Source organism: Capra hircus, chromosome 2 (genome assembly GCF_001704415.2).
Source record: "Capra hircus breed San Clemente chromosome 2, ASM170441v1, whole genome shotgun sequence".
NCBI lineage: Eukaryota > Metazoa > Chordata > Mammalia > Artiodactyla > Bovidae > Capra > Capra hircus.
The window spans coordinates 94,993,261-95,007,025 of NC_030809.1; positions in this window are offsets into that span (position 1 = coordinate 94,993,261).

Consider the following 13,765-nt stretch of genomic DNA (forward strand, 5'->3'; position numbering starts at 1 on the left):
TGTGTTACCAATGGACAAAAGATATAGTAGGGCCCATTATCTTTTCTCATTACTTATTAAATTCAGCATTCAATTTAACTACTCTATCCTTTCCCAGCTTCGCTAGTCAATCACTTGCGTACTAATTTGCACATAGTTGTGGAAATTGAATCTTTACATCAGCTTTACGTGGTGGAGATTATCCCTGTTTTACACTTGATAAAAATGATTCTCAGTGAGGTTGCTTAGAGGGTTTTTAATTAAATGAAATCCACAAAGCTGAGTAGCCCCTACCTTCTTGTGTGGTTCTATTGCTTTGCTGTTGCTTCTGGATTTTCCATTTGGGGCATTATCTGCTTACATTGTGGTAGATGGAGATCTATTTCTACTTCTACACTTGCTGTTCACCACCCCTCTACTGTGTACACATGTGCACGTTCAGTTCTCAGTCATGTCCAACTCTTTGCACCCCCATGGACTCCTATGTCCATGGGGTTATCCAGGCAAGAATACTGTAGTGGGCTGCCATTTCCTCCTGCAGGGGATCTTCCCAATTCAGGAATCAAACCCATGTCTCCTACGGCTCCTGCATTGACAGGTGGACTCTTTACCTTTACCACTGAGCCGCCTGGGAAGCCCCTACTGTGTACACCCTACCCTAGAGTTCCAATATTGTTATATATTTTCATATTTTTACTAGATTAATTAGCAGTGTTTTAAGTTCTACTACTTCCCTTGTAGCTCAGTTGGTAAAGAATCTGCCTGCGATGCAGGAGACCTGGGTTTGATTCCTGGGTTGGGAAGATTCCCTGGAGAAGGAAATGGCAACCCACTCCAGTATTCTTGCCTGGAGAATCCCATGGACAGAGGAGCCTGAAAGGCTACAGTCCATAGGGTCGCAAGAGTAGGACACGACTTAGCTACTAAACCACCACCACATTTGAATTCATATATTTTGATCATTTTTCTCATCCTTCACAGCTTTTCCCCCCTAAAGTTGGCCGAGTGTTTTTCCTTTGCTTATTCTTACATATACATGTGGGACTAGTGGTAAAAGAATCCATCTGCCAATGAAGGAGACACAGGAGATGTGTGTTGCATGTTTGATCCCTGGTTTGAGATGATCCCCTGGAGGAGGAAATGGCAACCCACTCCGGTATTCTTACCTGGAAAATTGCATGGGTTGAGAAGCCTGGCAGGCTACAGGCCATAGACCCCAAAGAGTCAGACGCAACTGAACACTCACAGGCATACATCACGAATTTAGCCGTAGTGTCTTTCCCAATCATAAATATTTTCATATTAAATTCCTCAAACACATAAAATATTGGAACAGTGTTATCTTCTTGATGAAATCTCTATCAGAACATCCTGATCTGCTCAGTTGTGTAAATCCCTCTCCATTTTAGAGCACAGCTGTTGTCTTGGGATCTCCCTTTATAATCATGGGAATTCCATTCATGTCTTTCCTGGTATAGAAACCCAGTTTCATGGAACATACATAGCTTACTTGGTTTACTCCTTGTTTTTGTTTTTCTGGCTGTGCTACATGGCACATGGGATCTTTCTTAGTTCCCTAATAAGGTTGGAACCATGGCTCTTCAGCAGAAGGACAGAGTCTTAACCGTTGGACTGCCAGGGAAGTCTTTACTCTCAGTTTTGATGAATCACATTTCCCAGGGGTTTCTCAGGAGAAAAAGGAAAAACAAAACCAAAAAAAACTAGAAGTAAACTTTTTGAAAGTTTGATATCTTTAAATAAGATAACTTGTCCCTAATAATTAAGAGTTTGGTCTAGTATAGAGATTATGTTCCTTCTGAATTTCAGCAACATTGTTCCTTTTACAGCTAGACTCTAATGTTGCTATTGAGATGTCTAACACCATTAAGTTTTAGGCCCTTGTGTAAAACTGATTTCTCTGCTTAAAAGCTAATAGGGTATTCTAATCATCCCTGGTGTTCTAAAATGTCAAAATTTCTGCCTAAGTGTGCATTCATTTTAATCTATTTTGCTGTGCACTTTCAATCTGGAAATTCATGACCATCAGGAAAATTTTCTTAAGTTCTTTTCCCTTTATTTACTCTTTTCCATCTTCCTCTAGGCTTCTTTCTGGAATCTTCATTATTTGGATGTCAGAACTCTTGGGATGATTTTCTAATATTCTCCTGTTTTCTCTTCTATGTAACTCTTTGTATTTTTTATCCACTTTCTTGGAGATTTTCTTAATTTTATCATCTATAACTTTCATCTATATGCATCTATTTTATTTCATTTATCTTCCAAGATGTTCTTCTATGGTAGTCTCAATTTTCAAGAATATTTTGTTGTTGTTGTTTTCTAAAGGTTTACTTTTTTTTGTTAAGAGCCTTTCTCTTGTATCATAAGTGAAGGATTTTAGTGCTGTCCAATTTTTTACTGTGTTTTAACTGTTTCTTCTGCACACATTCTATTTCTAATATCTATTAATATATATGATTTTGAATTTAAGATTATTGAGACTCTGCACAATTGTGTGCAGTAAGTCTGTCAACTTCCATTTTCAGTGATGTGGTTCAACTCTTCACCGGAAGTTAGTGTCTTTAGACTTCTTTAAAGTCAATGACATTGTCCAGTTAAGACACTTAATCACCTTCCTACAGAGAGGTGCCTTGCTGTCCTTGTTCTGAAAACAAGTTGAGTTGATTAAAACAAAGGTGGTGTGCTTTTTAAACAGGGTTTCAAGGAGTTCTTTTTACACTCTCCTTCCCTAATCTTTTTACTCTGCTATGCTTTGAAAATCCCTCTACTGTTGTTTCAATAGTTTCAGAAAGTAGCAGTAATAAATACTTACGGTTAATCTTCCATTTGGAGAAGAAAGGCCAGCTTTCCTGTATTAGTTTCCTATCACTGTTATAATTCCCAGGTGGTGCTAGTGGTAAAGAACTCACCTGACAATGAGGGAGATATAAGAGACTCAGGTTTGATCCCTGTGTTGGGAAGATCCCTCGGGAGTAGATAATGGCAACCCACTCCAGTATTCCTGCCTGGAGAATCCTATGGACAAAGGAGCTTGGTGGGCTACAATCCACTGTGTCGCAGAGTCTGACACAGCTGAAGTGACTTGGCACACATAACATACACTGCAAATCAAAGCCTCAGTAACACAAATGTATAATGCTACAGTCTATAGGTAGAAGTTTGACATAGGCCTCATTGGGCTAAAATCAATACATTACCAGGGCTTAAGTTCTGTCTGGAAGCTCTAGAAGAGAATTAATTTCCTTGATGTTTTCAGTTTCTAGAGGCCATCCCTGTTCTTTAGCTCATTGCCCTCTCCTTCCATCATCAAAGCCAAAAACTTTGCATCTCTCCATGCTTTTGTTCATAGTCACATCTTCTTCTGCCTCTTCTACCTTCTTACCTCCAATTTTAAGGACCATTGTGATTACACTGGCCTCCCCTGGATAATCTGAAATAATCTTCCCATATCTGTCCTTAATATAGTCACATATGCCAGTCACTTTTGCCAAGTAAGGTAGCATATTCACAGGTTCCAGAGATTACGATGTGGATTTCTTTGAGGATCATTGTATCTCACTAATTTTTCTTCTTTCCTCCTTTTATATCAAATGAAATATTGTCTCAACAAAATATTTTTTCCAGTGTCTCAGTATATGTAAAAATAGGAGCAGTATTTATTCTCGTTAATAACATCCTTCTTTGTAAAGAAACATATTTAACAAGACATTATTTAATTATTCTCTTAGGAATTTATTTTTGTCATAGTCTATGAGCAAGCCTCATAGTCTATAAGGTTTTATTTTCCACATTCTTAGGAGAAAAAAAAAAAAAACAAAACAAAAGAGTGTTTCATTAAATAGATTGAAAATGACATCCAAAACTTCAGTGTCCTGAATCTGAGCTTGTATATCAAGTTCACTTTTCTGGGTAAGAACCCTATCCTTTGGTCTTAAAAAAAATATCAAAGATGGATTTACATTTCAGTACATAACCTAAAAGCCGGTGTCAGTATTTGTTGGCAGAAAACTGTCTGCCATATAGACACTTAAAATGTATGAAAGCTTGTGACCTAGAAGTTAATTTTAGAAATAAATCCCATCATATTTTAACCAAATGATCAATGAACAGTATGCAGAGACAGTGGATGGGCCCAAGAGACTTGTATTAAGGTCAAGGTTATACTTCAGTGGCTGACTAAATGAGAAGGGAAAATCAGAAAATATCACTTACATTAAGGTTTATTTTTGTAAATGAATGGTAACAGCATGTCCTTTACCAGTAGTCTGTTATTATAATGATATGGACTTACAGTAATATAAATTTTTAAAGTGTGAGATATATGGCTTCCTTTTTCATTAAAGGTTCCTAAATAAATGACTGCTTTTTATTATCAACTTTTATCTCTTCCCCCTATTCACTGATGATATAGTTTCTTGGTTTCATAAGCTATTTGTATTAAAAGGAAAGTTGTGCACAGAATAAGACAATTAATGATATCATAGACTAGTTTTTTTGTAACCCTGTAAAGGTTTGACTTCACTGGCTCTCACTTCCCCGTACGTACAGTTTATAGTGTGAAACTGTATTACACTATATTCTGAGATTTGTATTCCACATTATTCAGAGCTTTACTTATTAATAAAATATTTAGATTTGCACATGTGAATGAACCCTCTCATCCAACTGTGGTGTTTTTACTAAGATGACTCATGTTTAACACTAGACACTTTCCATTCTGGGTGACTTACTGAGTTGATATTTAACAGTAAAGAAGACACAGTGGCAGATATTTGGCAAATTGAGATCTATGCTGTGATAAGATATATAGTATCTTAAAGAAAGTAAGGATTAATCACAAATTTTAGGCTTATTAGAGGATAAAATAATGATTGATGATCAAGTTGGAGGACAAAAAATTTGCTTGGGAAAGTGTGTACTTGTGTGCAAATGATTAGTCATGTCTGACTTTTTGTGGCCCCATGGACTGTAGCCCACCAGGCACCTCTGTCCATGGAATTGCCCAGGCAAGAATGCTGAAGTTGGTTGCCATTTACTCCTCCAGGGGATCTTTGCAACCCAGGGATCAAACCCGCATCTCTCAGGTCTCCTGCATTGGCAAGCAGGTTCCTTACCACTAGCACCATCTGGGAAGCCCCTGGGGAAGTACACATTACAGTTAGTCTTGAAGAGGGCAGTCTCCCTCTCCACTGAGAATCTAATGTTGGTAAAGTTGGAATGGAGCACTACTGTGAATGATCAGTATTTATGCCAATAATCTACTCTGAATCCATAAATTATTTTTTAGCCATTGGTTATATATTTTACTTTGTTTCTTTTCCCAGTGCCCCCTTTTAATAACTTCCAAATTCTCAAGCATGCCTTTTATGTAGGGGAGATCTTATTTGAAGATGATGTAATCAGTTTTACCATATGTACAATCTATGACACCTTTTGTCCATTGACATGAATTTTCTGGGTATTCATCCAGTTCGAAATTTTCTGCAGGGTTGATATATCCACAGAAACCCATCAACTTAAAAGTCAAATCAATAAACACTTGTTTGATCAATTTTGTATGCCTATTATCTTGTAAGTGTTAAGATATACACTAGAGTTATATAAAAGCATCTCAAACATTCAGTGTTCCGAATGTTTTGAAGCATAACTATGCATGATACTATGGGCACAATGAGGAAGAAAGTGATGCAACTCATATCAGGTTTGGGATTGGGATGGGTTTAAACAATGTGGGAGGATCTTGAAAAGCATTTTGTAGTAAGGGATACTGGGACTGTATTTTCACAGATTTGGAGAAATTACATAGATAATGAAAAGAAGAAGTAAAAGAAGCACTGTTATAGATTAATACAGTTTGGAAAACATATTATGTGTTGCAAATATAAGTAGTTCAGAAAGACTAGATGTTGGGTCATGAGAAGTACATTAATATAGGTGATAATTAGAAAGGTAAATAGGGACCCATTCATGAATATTATAATCTTCAAAAGAAGTTGGGTTTTTATGTTGAAAACCAACTTTTAAAGATTTTAAAAGGATGGTGGAATCAGATACATATTTTAGGAAGTTTACTTTTCCAATATATGCATGGGATAAATGGACTTCACAATTTTTATTTCAATGGAACCAATATGTTGCTCATTAAACTTTACAGCTTTACATCCATCAGAATTTATGGGGCTTACAAAATGATATAAAATACAAATAAGATTGAATGCATAAGAAGTGAGAAAAACAAAAAACATATTCTTATTGCAATGGTTAATATAGATTCTGTAATTGATGTAACATTTCACTCCTGAAAAGTAGGGAGGAAAAAGAGAACCACTTTAAGTGGTTCCTCTTACCTGAAAAGGAAAACACTAACATTTCCCCAAATAACAGCCAGCAATTTCAGATCTTTTAAACTCTCATTATATTTTCACAACATTGTCTCCTTCCTCAAACATTGCAATCCAGCACTCCAAATTACCTGAACTGTTCCCAAAAGGAAAATGTTATTTGAAAGTTTATTTCCTCTCTTTACTTTTCTTACTGCATTTAAGAGCGTTAACTTGATTTAAAGAAAGATGGTAAAATGCAACTATGAAGAAGCAAATATTGAAACAATAAAACAGTTTTGATATTGGCCATTTGCTAATCAAGAGGTGATTTTTGGTTTAGGTATGTGTTTCAGAGGAATAATTCCTGATTTCTAATCCAAGATGGAATTTAAGAAAAAACAATGTTGAGTGTTAACACATAATTTAGAATCATCTGGAATAATATTTTAGATTTTCCACTACATAAAATTTAATAATGAATGATTCACTGGTTAAATCACTTGAATTTAAAATTTATGCAAAAAATGTATTTTTCAAATAATTATTTGTAGGAAAATAAAAACTTGATTGTTATTCAACATCACTCAAGGAAATAAGTGTTCATATATTGACCCATTCAGTCAGCCTTGGGATTCAACATAGTGATGTGCCAAGGTAGACCACATATAGACTGATATTCATACACAAACCACATATAGTTAAATTCCTGCACCTGTGTGAGCTTTGATGAGGTACAAGTCAGAATTTCTGCTTTACAATTTTAATTTATAGTTAACTTGTAGGGCCTTACCTTTGGCTTCCCTGGTGGCTCAGATTATAAAGTGTCTGCCTACAATGCGGGAGACCCGGGTTCAATACCTGGGTTGGGAAGATCTCCTGGAGAAGGAAATGCAACCACTCCAGTACTCTTGCCTGGAAAATCCCATGGACGGAGGAGCCTGGTAGGCTACAGTCTCAGTTCAGTTCAGTTCAAGCGATCAGTCGTGTGACCCCATGAATTGCATGGAGCACGCCAGGCCTTCCTGTCCATCACCAACTCCCGGAGTTGACTCAAACTCACGTCCATCGAGTTGGTGATGCCATTCAGCCATCTCTTCCTCTGTTGTCCTCTTCTCCTCCTGCCCCCAATCCCTCCCAGCATCAGAGTCTTTTCCAATGAGTCAATTCTTCGCATGAGGTGGCCAAAGTACTGGAGTTTCAGCTTTAGCATCATTCCTTAAAAAGAACACCCAGGACTGATCTCCTTTAGAATGGACTGGTTGGATCTCCTTGTAGTCCAAGGGACTCTCAAGCATCCTCCAACACCACAGATCAAAAGCATCAATTCTTCGACACTCAGCTTTATTCACAGTCCAACTCTCACATCCATACATGACTACTGGAAAAACCATAGCCTTGACTAGACGGACCTTTAGTGGCAATGTAATGTCTCTTGCTTTTGAATATGCTATCTAGTTTGGTATTAACTTTCCTTCCAAGGAGTAAGTGTCTTTTAATTTCATGGTTGCAGTCACCATCTGCAGTGATTTTAGAGCCCCCAAAAATAAAGTCCAACACTGTTTCCACTGTTTCCCCATCTATTTCCCATGAAGTGATGGGACCAGATGCCGTGATCTTCGTTTTCTGAATGTTGAGCTTTAAGCCAACTTTTTCACTCCACTTTCACTTTCATTGGGAGGCTTTTTAGTTCCTCTTCACTTTCTGCCATAAGGGTGGTGTCATTCTGCATATCTGAGGTTATTGATATTTCTCCTGGCAATGTTGATTCCAGCTTGTGCTTCTTCCAGCCCAGCGTTTCTCATGATGTACTCTGCATATAACTTAAATAAGCAGGGTGACAATATACAGCCTTGACATACTCCTTTTCCTATTTGGAACCAGTCTGTTGTTGTATGTCCAGTTCTAACTGTTGCTTCCTGACCTGCATATAGGTTTCTTAAGAGGCAGGTCAGGTGGTCTGGTATTCCCATCTCTTTCAGAATTTTCCACAGTTTATTGTGATCCACACAGTCAAAGGCTTTGGCATAGTCAACAAAGCAGAAATTAGATGTTTTTCTGAAACTCTCTCACTTTTTCCATGATCCAGCAGATGTTGGCAATTTGATCTCTGGTTCCTCTGCCTTTTCTTATACCAGCTTGAACATCAGGAAGTTCACGGTTCATGTATTGCTGAAGCCTGGCTTGGAGAATTTTGAGCATTACTTTACTAGCGTGTGAGATGAGTGCAATTGTGCAGTAGTTTGAGCATTCTTTTGCATTGCCTTTCTTTGGGATTGGAATGAAAACTGACCTTTTCCAGTCCTGTGGCCACTGCTGAGTTTTCCAAATTTGCTGGCCTATTGAGTGCAGCACTTTCACAGCATCATCTTCCAGGATTTGAAACAGCTCAACTGGAATTCCATTACCTCCACTAGCTTTGTTCATAGTGATGCTTTCTAAGGCCCACTTGACTTCACATTCCAGCATGTCTGGCTCTAGATGAGTGATCACACTGTGATTATCTTGGTCGTGAAGATCTTTTTTGTACAGCTCTTCTGCATATTCTTGCCACCTCTTCTTAATATCTTCTGCTTCTGTTAGGTCCATACCATTTCTGTACTTTATCGAGCCCATCTTTGCATGAAATGTTCCCTTGGTATCTCTAATTTTCTTGAAGAGATCTCTAGTCTTTTCCATTCTGTTGTTTTCCTCTATTTGCATTGACCGCTGAGGATGGCTTTCTTATCTCTTCTTGCTATTCTTTGGAACTCTGCATTCAGATGCTTATATCTTTCCTTTTCTCCTTTGCTTTTCACCTCTCTTCTCTTCACAGCTATTTGTAAGGCCTCCCCAGACAGCCATTTTGCTTTTTTGCATTTCTTTTCCATGGGGATGGTATTGATCTCTGTCTCCTGTACAATGTCACAAACCTCAGTCCATGGTTCATCAGGCACCCTATCTTGGCAAAACTCTATTAGCCTTTGCCCTGCTTCATTCCATATTCTAAGGCTAAATTTGCCTGTTATCCCAGGTTTTCTTGACTTCCTACTTTTTCATTCCAGTCCTGTATAATGAAAAGGACATCTTTTTTGGGTGTGAGTTCTAAAAGGTCTTGTAGGTCTTCATAGAACCATTCAACTTCAGCTTCTTCAGCGTTACTGGTTGGGGCATAGACTTGGATAATTGTGATATTGAATGGTTTGCCCTGGAGACGAACAGAGTTCATTCTGTCATTTTTGAGATTGCATCTAAGTACTGCATTTTGGACTCTTCTGTTGACCATGATGGCTACTCCATTTCTTCTAAGGGATTCTTGCCCGCAGTAGTAGATATAACGGTTCTCTTAGTTAAATTCACCCATTCCAGTACATTTTAGTTCACTGATTTCTAGAATATTGATGTTCACTCTTGCCATCTCCTGTTTGACCACTTCCAATTTGCCTTGATTCATGAACCTAACATTCCAGGTCCCTATGCAATATTGCTCTTTACAGCATCGGACCTTGCCTCTATCACCAGTCACATCCACAACTGGGTAATGCTTTTGCTTTTGCTCCATCCCTTCATTCTTTCTGGAGTTATTTCTCCACTGATCTCCAGTAGCATATTGGGCACCTATTGACCTGGGGAGTTCCTCTTTCAGGATCCTATCATTTTGCCTTTTCATACTGTTCATGGGATTCTCAAGGCAAGAATACAGAAGTGGCTTGCCATTCCCTTCTCCAGTGGACCACATTCTGTCAGACCTCTCCACCATGCCCACCCATCTTGGGTGGCCCCACAGGGCATAGCTTAGTTTCATTGGTGCCCTCTCGCAACACTTACCATCTTACCTGGGTTTCTCTTACCTTGGAGGTGGGATATCTCTTCACGGCTGCTCCAGCAAAGTGCAGCCGCTGCTCCTTACCTTGGATGAGGGGTATCTCCTCACCGCTGCCCCTCCTGACCTTGAACATGGAGTAGCTCCAGCCTATGGGTCACAAAGAGTCAGACACAAATGAGTGACTTCACTTTCACTTTGCTGTAATATAGCAAATTTCCCACATCTGGGCAAAGAGAATCAGTGGTATATATCTTGGTCTCCCCCAGGTCATATAGATCATTTGAAATTTCAATAGAAATTGAATTGAATAGACCACTGTAAGCAATATCTGGAATGATGGGCACAGATACAATGTATTCTCTGAGTATCCTGGTTGGGTTAGACAAATGCCATTTGACAAATGCCAATCTCCACCCAGTTTCACCGTGTAAATTGGTCTAATTTATATCCAGTGAAAAGTTAAATAAACATGGCAGACATTTTTTTGCCATACTAAGATAATTGTAATTTTAATTAAAGGTTTAACTTTAACTTTCTTTCAGAATAAGTCCTCAACTTAGTGTGCTCTCTCAAAAGAAACTCATTGCTGAACTATATGAGTATTTACTGTGCTTAATGGCAGCTTACTTGGCAAAACCTGAAAGGGAATACTGAAGCCTGATGACAAGAAAGCAAGTCAACCAAACTCCATCTCAAAGTAATTTTTTAAAAATCTAAATTTCCAGATCACTATTCCAAGTACTTGCTTTAATTAATGTTGGAATTCATGCCTATTCAGTGCATTAAAAATAACTAAATCATAGTTTCAAAATGGTAAAATGACCTGATAATTCTGATATATATATGTATATATACACACATATATATGTATATACATATTCCCATAAAGTTTGAAATGTGGAAATGATATTCTTTGAGATGGAAGAAAGAGACCACAAAAATTACTTTAGATATTTGCATGTCTCTGTTGTTATTCAGTCACTAAGTCAGACTGTCTGGCTCTTTGGGACCCCATGGGCTGCAGCATCCAGGATCCTCTGTCCTCTACTATCTCCCAGCGTGTGCTCATATTCATGCCCATTGTGTCAGTGATGCTATCTAACCATCTCATCCTCTGCTGCTCCCTTCTCTTTTTCGCTTTCAATCCTTCCCAGCATCAGGGTCTTTCCAAATGAGTCAGGTCTTCGCATTAGATGGCCAAGGTATTGGAGCTTCAGCAACAGTCCTTCCAATGAATATTCATGGTTGGTATTCTTTCATATTGACTGGTTTGATGATTTTACTGTCTAAGGGGCTCTCAAGAGTCTTTTCCAGCACCACAACTTGGAAACATCAATTCTTCGGCACTCAGCCTTTTTTATGGTCCAGCTCTTATATCTGTGAGTGACTACTGGAAAAAACCATAGCTTTGACTATACAGACCTCATGAATTATATTCTTTGAGATGGAATAAATAACTATTTTAGATGTTTGCATTCATGTATATAAATGATTTCAAATTTAGTGTGCAAGTTTTAAGAGAATATGTAAAATAGAATAATCAGATAATTTTTAAGATATTAGGAAAACCATTTTTGTATTTACCTATAAATGAGAGAGTCAGATCAGAGAATAATTTTAATTCACTCAAGAAGAGGAAACTAATTATAATGCAAAGAATTTGGCGACTCTAGTTTGTACTAGGCCTCCATGTAAACAAACTGAATGATGTGAACAGATTGCTTCATTCTGTGACTTGATTGTTATTCATTGTTCTCAGGAAACAGGTGACCCCTTATTTGCCAAACTGTAGAACCATTTTTTCCCCCATACTCATCTTCCAGATAATCATTTTCCAGTAATCATGTACAGATATGAGAGCTGGACCATAATAAAGGCTGAATGCTGAAGAATTGATCCTTTCAAGCTGTAGTGCTGGAGAAGACTCTTGAGAGTCCCTTGGACTACAAGGAAGTCAAACCAGTCAATCCTAAGGGAAATCAACCCTGAATATTCATTGGAAGGACTGATGCTGAAGCTGAAGCTCCCATACTTTAGCCACCTGATGTGAAGAGTCAACTCAGTGTAAAAGACCCTGATGCCAGGAAAGATTGAGGGCAGGAGGAGAAGGGGGTGACAGAGGATAAGATGGTTGGATGGCATCACCAACTCAATGGACATCAGTTTGAGCAAATTCTGGGAGATAGTGAAGAACAGGGATGCCTGGCATGCTGCAGTTCATGAGGTCGCAAAGAGTCAGACACAACTGAGTGACTGAAAAACAACAAATCTTCCTGATATGTTACTCCCAAGCCAGTGAGGACATATTTGATAGGGAATTACATCCCATTCTCTTCCAGAACTATGGAATTGAATGTGCAACTACTGTTTCAACCATCCTATGGATAATTTTAGATACATGCTCACTGAACTCTTAATCTGCATTCCTTTCACATCCAACACACTGGTAGCTTCTAACATAAAATATGTAATATAATTGATGAGTGCTATTTTCCTGATAAAGTCTAATTAAATTGACTCTTTTGATCTCTGGCCCTTGAATGAGAAGTATATAGGTCTGTCTTATCTTTGAATAATAATTAAGTTATATATTATAATAACCCTGCCATGCAAAAGTAATATGAGCAAGGTAAGTGAGAAATATTCCTTTCCTTGCAGCTGTAGGATTCGTGGCAATTTGGTTCTTTTTGTTATTATTATTTTTTTAAATTTTTACAAAGTTGTGTTGGTTTCTGCCATACAGCAATGGGAAAAAACTTGCTTCTTTAAAGCCAGCAATAGAAAGAGAGACAGGTGCTATCACATCTATGTAACTAGTTAAATCCCTTTGTCTTTCCTCCATTTTTTCTATGTAAGCAAGCCACAGGTGCTGCCCACACTCAAGGGTAGAGATTACATAAAAGCAGTAATATCAGGAGATAGGGTTCAGGGATTTACTTCTTTATTTGGTCTGTCTTGAAGACTATGACAATTTTGAATAAAATTTAACAATCTGAACAGATAAATTCCCAAAATTATAGGTCATCAGGAAATTTCCAGAATGCATCCTCTGCTTCTCTTTCCATCTTAAAAAATATCAAATGTGTAGGACTCCACACAGACCTCTAAGTAGCTCACTTTTATTTAGTCCTACAGAAGTATCAAGATTTCCGAAATGACCTGAAGAAAATGTGTCTACCTCTGAGTCAGATCTTACCCAGGATGTTAAGTGAGAATTTTATAGGGAAAGAAAAGTTGTGTAGCAGTAACTAGAAAAGGTAATTTTCTATTTATCCTTATATTAATATTTTTCCTTCCTAATATTATTTATAAATAGTGAACCTTTCTTTTTACTTGCTTATTTACTCATTTATAATTTTATTCTTTTCCCTGTATTTAGAACCCTTAACCACAAAGAATCTAAGGTAGTTTTTAAAATACAGTAAAACTGTAATATTATTTTTTAAAAATCCAAACATAGAAGTATGCCCAAACTGAAAAGAACAAAAAATTAAACAGAAATATGTGACTTAAAAGACCATTGTATTTTAATTGGGCTGAGAATTTGGGTTGAGTCTGCCAGCAAAGTAATATGAGGAACATTTATTTCATTTTTATATAGAAAACCTCATTGAAAAATATGGCTGTAGGTATTAAAGTTGAA